The 7,956-nt window shown below is 37.0% G+C and overlaps 1 protein-coding gene across 1 annotated transcript in view; it reads left to right on the top strand.

The window, feature by feature from the left end:
- Nucleotides 1-7,956, top strand: part of LOC141824739 (uncharacterized) — a 54,224-nt gene that overhangs the window by 2,525 nt on the left and 43,743 nt on the right. The gene's annotated exons all lie outside the window — the stretch shown is intronic.

The raw sequence follows: 7,956 nt of genomic DNA, 5'->3' as shown, positions 1-7,956 counted from the left end.
TTTGATTTGGATGTTGAAATTGATTGTTTTGCTGTTGAACTTGATTTGAAAAGGCTGTTGAAACCCTTGTTGAAATTGCCCATCCTGAAAATTCTGATTTTGAGCTTGAAATGGTTGATCCACTTGTTGAAAACCTTGATAAGGTTCCTGCAAATAAAAATTTTGCTGTTGAAAATGGTTGCTGATAAAATGAATTTCCATACATTGTTGCAAACCAACAATGATCAAAGCAATAAAGAAAAATGATAATAGCTCAATTCAAACAATCTCTACTAGTTATTCCCCGGCAACGGCGCCAAAATTTGATATGCCCACAATTGATGTCACGAATGAGCCTCAAATTAGAATTTATAATCGAAAACCCTTAACTCACAAGTAAATGTAATATAGGGGCCACGAGTCGTATTTTCCAAGGACTAGCAGAGAGTTTGTATGAACCAAGCTAGGATGTCGTTCTATTTTTGGGTTTTTCTATATAAATGGGGGTTTTGGTTTTTCAAATGAAATGTAAATTCAGAATAAGGAAATGAATGAACAATGCAAATGCTAATCTAGAAGTGAAACTATTGAAACAAGGTATTAAAATAAATCTAAAAATGCAACTCACTAAATTCATAGAATTTGAAATTCAACTAATGTTTATAAATCTAAGATGCAATGATCAGAGTTGTAACCAATTGAAATCAGTAACTAAAATGTAGAATGAATTGCAAGACAAATTAGATAAGAACTAAAAGAAATCAACAAACTAGAACTGAATGAAAAAGTTAACTAAGGAAACAATTTGAATTCTAAAGAAACCAACCTATCTTGCACATTAAAGATGCAATCTGAATTTTAACAACAATTAACTAACAAAAGAAAACAACTGCATGAATTTAAACTATCAACTAAACTAAACTGATACAATCTCATAACCTATGATACGGAACAGTATCACTAACTCTAAAACAGAAATTCAGTAATATCAAGAACCATTCAATCACTACGAAATTCTACACAAACATGGGAAATTTACCTAACAAATTACTTTCAGAAATCCATTACAAGATCTACTTATCAATCCAAGTTTCAGAAATTCAGAATTCAGAAACGAAATCAAAACAAAAACAAACATCAGATAACTAGTTCAGAAACTGATAAAATCAGAAATCAGATCTTCCCTTCACACTCAATTCCATCCAATCTAGCCGTCACACTAGATCTGGTCTATGATCAGAAATCCAGAAGAACAACACTCAGTTCAAGCCTGGATTTGTCTACAATCGGTTTGAATCAGAGGAAATCAGAAACCCTCCGTGAAAACTCCTCAGAACAGAGCCGATCCAGATTAAGTTCATCAGCTGGATTTCCTTCAAATCGTGATGAATTCAATGCTCAGGAACCTTCAATACTCTTCAGAGAACCCCTCTGAATGAACTGATTGCTCCGAATTTGGTAGATCGAGGATAATCCAGTTGAAATTCTCGGCGGCAAAGATAATCCGATGAAACCCTCAACGGAAGGAATCGCCTCCAATTGATTCCCAAGATGAATTCGTGATTGTCTCTAGAAGCTGGAATATTGATTTGGAAGGAAAAATCCGAAGATCTGGCGATAATCGAAAAACAAGGAAAACTGCGGAACGAAGATGAACAGTAAGGTTGCTACAGTAATTTTGACGCGAGTACTGTTCACTTCTCGCTAAAGCGTGGTTTTAAACAGGTACTGTAGCAGCCGGCTCGGGTCGATTTGGTTCAGCCCGTGTTAGCTCAGGTTCAGTTCAATTCATCCAATTAAGCTCCAATTGATCCGATTTCAGCTCCAATCGAATCCAAATCTTGATCATGATGTTTTAGGACCATCAAATTGACCAATTTTGGCTTGACTTGGTCTCCATTTGGCTCAATCGTGATTCAATTTGGACCCTACAAACAATCAAGCTCAATTAATATCAAATTTATCATAAAATCACAGAAATTAGAATTAATCATCCAAATATTCAACATTTCATAATTGCAATCAATTCATATCATTTAGCATTTTATTTTCATGTAGAAATCCAAATTAAATCCATAAAATACAGTAAAATTCTAACCCATCAATGGGTTATGTGAGATGAGTAGTCAATTTTATCTTTATTAAATTTAAGTTAATTTCTAATGAATGTTTGACCTTGTGTTAGATTCAGGTTTAACCGTCAACTAGTTAAGTACACATTTCAAGAATTGATTTCCAGGCAGTGGCGAGGCACAGAGGCCTTCTTGGTTATCGGAGCAACGACCACTTTCTAGTCAAAATCAATTCAGGAAATTATGGACTTAGCCAATTTATTGAGAAACCTTGGTCTAACTAGTCTAGGATGTGGCGAGGTAGCTTCGGCCAGTTCAGTTCGACTCAGTGAATCAAGTCAGGTACTCCTTACCCTTCCTGACCACTTAATCTAGCCTCCCTGACGTACTATCATCTCGCCCCACCCTGGTACTATGTTGGCAAGTGTCAATCACTCATGTGTCCTTAACTAACCGTTCTAAATTAAGCATTAAGTAAACATGATGACATGGCATGTTATATGCATTTAACATAAAGCAGATGCATGTCATGGCAAGTATGCATGAGTCAAGCAATTCACACAATAATTTTTTTTTACTAAGAATGTATCAAATTCTCGATTTGATACATTTCGTGTGGACCCAATATGTCAACCCACTTTGACACACTTTGAGTTTTATTTAATTTTATGTTTTATTTGGTAATATTTTAATTTAGTTTTATAATTAACAGTAATTTATTTTAATTAGGTTTATGTCTTTTAAGTTTGAGTTATTTTAAATTTGAATTTAAATTTAATTTTAATTTAATTTTAAATTTAATTTAATTTAAATTAATTTAATTTATTAATTTAATTTAATTTATTAATTATTTTAATTTAATTTAATTTTTAATTTTCTTTAATCTTTAAGATTTAATTTTAAATTTTTTAATTTATTTAATTTAGAATTATTTAAATTTAATTTATTTAAATTATTATTTAATTTTTTTAAACTTTCTCCTTTAAATGGTTGAATTTTCAAATTTGATTTAGTCAAATTATTTAAATTTTTATCTAAGTTTAAATTTTCTAATTTATCCAAATTTAAATTTTTCAAATTTGAATTTATCTTGTTTAAATTTGAATTTTATAAATTATCTAAATTTTCATTTTTATCTAAATTTGAATTATTCAACATGACTTTTTCTAATTTTTCTAAATTTTCAGAAAATTTATCTAAATTTGCAGAAATAGAAAAACTAGCATGCGCATGCAACCTAGGGGTATTTTCGTAAATTAACTGACTTACCGGAATCGCTTCCCCTAATTCTGATTTTTCCGCCGTCTTCCTCTCCGGGCACCGGTTCTTGTAGTGGCCGTTTTTCTGGCACTTGAAGCATTTGATGTGGTCCTTGTTTCTCCGGGCTCCTGGCATCGGTTGCTCCTTTGCCGCCGGTGGTGCCGTCCGAATCTTTCGAGTAGGACACTTATTTTTGTAGTGCCCTCTCTCCCTGCACTTAAAACATATAATATGAAATTTAAATTTAAAATTTAAATTGTTACCTTTTTCCCCCTCCATCTTTGTCGTCTTGCTCCCTTGGCGGTTAGTCCAATCAAGAGCGCACCGGCTCTGATACCAATTGTAGGATCGATGTACGCGCTAGAGGGGGGTGAATAGCGCGTGTCGCTTTTTCGAATTCGTTCGTTAACTATCAAAATACTTAAGCAGCGGAATATTAGAAAACAAGAGACAGAGGACACGCGGGATTTACTTGGTTCCTAACCCCCCAGGGTTAGTACGTCCAAGGCCTAATTCGGGAGGCGCCCGTCCACTAGTGGTCTCCTTTCCGAACGTCGTTCGGAGGCGGAGCAACCCGTCTTACAGTCCAAACAATAATATAAATGAAATGACAGGAAAGTAAAATAAAAAACAAAAGCAAACTCTTGGTAGCCGATCTGGAAGTCCTGAGCGCCTCGCACCCCTTCTGGATCTTCCCCGGTTGCAAGAAGTTGGCCTCGGTTGCGTTCAGTAGCGGGTCTTGTCAGAAGGAAGGCGTGTGAATTGATTTTTCAGCTGCTGGTCGAAGCCTCCTTATATACTGGTCCTGAGTCGACTCAGATGCCCATCTGGGTCGACTCCAGCTGACGTGGCAGATCAACTTTTATCGCTTTCGCCCGTTATCCTGTCTGAGTCGACTCCAGTTGACTTCTGAGTCGACTCCAGTTGATGTGGCGTCAACTGCGATAAGTCTTGACTCTGCGTCAGCCTGAGTCGACTCAAAACCTTATCTGAGTCGACTCCAGTGCCGAGTCGACTCAAGTCTCCTTCTGAGTCGACTCAACTCAGGTTTGACCAGAGTTGACTTTGAGCTTGACTTTGCGTTGACTTTGCTTGCTTCACCTCTGCTTTTCCCTCTTGCTTCCAGCTCCTGGTTCCTGCAAGACAAGCATACAAACAAGCAAACAAAACAACCTAAAGTCTTACCTAGTGGGTCTAACTTCAGATTTCTACCGAAATCTTGGGTTAGTCTAACCCACTCCATTCTGGAGAATTCATGCCAACCAAGTCCTCCAGACTTGTTGGACTTGTGCTCGGCTCTGTCCTCGCCCCCCAGGATTTTTGCTGCGGTTCGGTTCTCTCTAACCAACCCAGACTTCTGCTGCGACTGCAGCCCAGACTTCTGCTGCGACTCAGTCACCTAGACCAGCCCAGACTTCTGCTGTGACTCGGTCACCTAGACCAGCCCAGACTTCACCTGGTGCACTTGACTCTGCCAAGACTTCCGCCTGATCCTCCAAATCAGGACTTCCCTTTGCCTAGCCTACAACTAGGACTTTCCCTTGCCCAGCTTCACTCACCAGGACTTCCCTTGCCCGATCGTCCAGATCAGGACTTCCACTGCCTAGTTTAACCGACTAGGTCTTCTCACTCACTTCCACACATCCAAACATCAAGTCCTGTTTGGATCAACCCTTGGTTAAACTGACCGACTTAGGTGTATTGACAAACATCGAAACTCTAGGCAAGATCTTAGTGCATCTTGCACCAACAATAATAACTCTCTAGTGGAATGAGTTATTATTGATGGACTTAAGCTGTGTGTTCAGGAGGAACATGGGAAGCTTAAGCCCATCGGGAGACCAAAACTAATTCCTCCTCTAGGTCCCTACTGTAGCATCTGAAAATCCTCGAATCCACCTCAGGAAGAATTCATGGAGACCTTCGGAAGAATTCTTGAAGACCTCTTGGAGACCTTCGAAAGAATTCTTGAAGACCTCAGAAGACCTTGGAAGACCTCCGAAAGAATTCTGAAAGAATTCTGTGAGAAATTTTGGATAGGAAATTCTATTTATAAAAGAAAATTTCTGAAATTTTATTTATAATTTTTCCGGGAAAAATTCGGATAAGAAAGAAATTTTTTATAAGAATTTCCGCTAAGAAATTTTGTCTCTTCTCATACAAAATTTTATTATAAAATTTTGTGAATTAATTTTGTTAAATTAACAAAATATTAATTATGGAATCTCGTTAAATATTAGCGAGATATAATTAAAAGATTTTATTAAAGATAAGAACAAAATTAATATAATAGAAACTTATTAAAAAGATAACAAATCTTATCCGTTGGATTTTATTAGATTTGTTCTAATAAAATCTTATAAAAATTTGTTAGACTTTTTCCTAAATTTCCTAGATGGCATAACTATATAAAGAGGGGTTTAGGAGAGGCAAAACACAATCTTAAGTTCGAGGCGAAATAATTTTCCCTTGCTCCTTATTGTGGCCGGCGCCCCTCCTCCTTCCCTTTCCTCCTTTAGGGCCGGCGCCCAAACCCTCCTCCTCCTCTTCCCCTTTCCTCCCTTAGGGCCGGCGCCTCTAGCCTTCCCTTTGCTCCTTAAGGGCCGGCGCTCCAAGCTTCCTTTCTCCCTTTGGGGCCGGCGGCAAGAAGAAGAAGGAAGGAGAGAAATAAGAGAAGGAAAGGAAGAGGAAGGTTTTGCTTGCTTGTTGCCATCGGAAGAAGAGAGTTGGTGGAATCATCTCGAAGGATCGTTGTCCACACAACGTTCGAGAAGAGGAGAGGATATACAGCAGAAGATCAAGGGGTCATCCACTCCTTCGAGACATCCCGCAAAGAAGAGGTACAATTTATGTTTCCGCTTTAATAAATTGTTATTCTTCTCCATGGATCCTGTAAACCAAACACAAGAGCCCAATGATCTAAATGCGTCGATCAAACTTTGTTTGATCGACTATAGGGCAACTTAAATCCATTTCCAAAAAAAAATTTGTTCTGCAAGAATTCATCGGAACGGGTTTTCTAGTGTTTCCCATCAAGTTTGATACTAAGGTGATCGTAAGAGACCAGGCTATATAAACTGAGGTTAGGAAGAGCTCGGTCTACATCTTAAATCTCGTGTCGACCTAGTGAGGTTAGCAATGGATTCTTGTGAAAGATCGAGCTTTGTATGGAGAGATGATGAAGAGATCCAACCTCCGAATGAGGTCGGCTGTAGATTGAAGCTTTGAAGAGGGCATCTCAAGTATCAAGGTACACGCCGACCTCTTAATGAGGTCGTCGATTTACTAGGTCGGCGGTTTGCGTGGGGCGAGAGTATTGAACCCAAGAGGAGGAGAGGTCAGGACATTTTGGATGAAGGTTAGGAAGACCTCAGATCTTGTACTAAGGAGTTTGTTATCCTCTTAGAGAGGTCGTCCCTCTTTTGCTTTCGTTATGACCTCCAGAGATCGGGATCTCTTTAACCTTGATCCACGTCATTGCTAGATATTTTCCCCGGATCTTACTCATCATCCACGTCACTACGAATTACTCTCGCCGGATCAATATCAAACCTATATTTTGATATATAGTAAGAAAGTTTAAAGTTAGACTACTATTTTTATCTAATATGTTTGGCAAGAATGCAAGTGTAAAAAATTTGATAAAAAGACTTGGTAGGTTACGTGTCTGAAAACCAAACAAAAGAAAAATCATAGTGGGTTAGGTGATCAAATACTAGCTAGAAGCCTAGAAGGATCACGGAGACTAAACGTGTGGCAAGCAGGTCAGGTGGCCAAACTTTGATGGGTAAGATGACTAGACATCAGAAGTAGTAGAAATCTTGATGGGTCAGCAGACAACTGGACTAGACAACTGGTATGGTAAGTCATGTTTATGTTATTATTATTATTATTATTATTTGATTTAAAAATAAAAGTAGCCTAGGTTTGATCGTAGATATCATGAACCTATAGTTCTAGGTAGCCTTTGTATCTTATAAACACATAAGATTAATTATTTATAAGATGTACATTAGTGCATCAAAATGAACCAAAGGGTATAAAACAAATTGATCACTACGATAACTAACTATAAACTGGACTTAATGATTAATTAATAATCATTTTTGAGTCAAAAAAATATTTATATATATTTTAAAGATAATATTTTATATGAATTATTAATTTTCATGACTATCATCTTTGTTTTAGCTATGTATGTTGGCTTTATGTTTGGACTTTAGTTATGAATGTTTGAACCCTTATTTAGTTTGCTTATCAAGTTGCATGTTAGTTACTTGTTCATTTTGTGTTCATTTCAATTCACTACAAACAAATTATCAGTTTTGTGACAAATTTTGCGACGAATTTTTTCAAAAAATTCGTCGCAAATTTTGTGACGAAATTAACGATAAATTTAAATTTATTACAAATAAGTCATCGCAAAAATTAGCGATGAAAAATCTATTTTTATCTTAAAATTTTACAACGAAAAATGAAATTCGTCGCCAATTGGCGACGAAAATTTGTTTCGTCGCCAATTGGCAATGAACGTTATTCGTCGCTAATTGGCGACGAACATCCGTTTCGTCGTCAATTGGCGACGAATCCTCTTCATCGCCAATTGGCGACGAATTTTGCTATGAATTTCATTTTTTGTCATAAA

Source organism: Curcuma longa, chromosome 3 (genome assembly GCF_044706935.1).
Source record: "Curcuma longa cultivar G26 ecotype Majalengka, Jawa Barat chromosome 3, ITB_CL_G26_1.1, whole genome shotgun sequence".
Lineage (NCBI taxonomy): Eukaryota > Viridiplantae > Streptophyta > Magnoliopsida > Zingiberales > Zingiberaceae > Curcuma > Curcuma longa.
The sequence above is the reverse complement of the archived record's forward strand: the minus strand, read 5'-3'. Positions and strand labels throughout refer to the sequence as shown.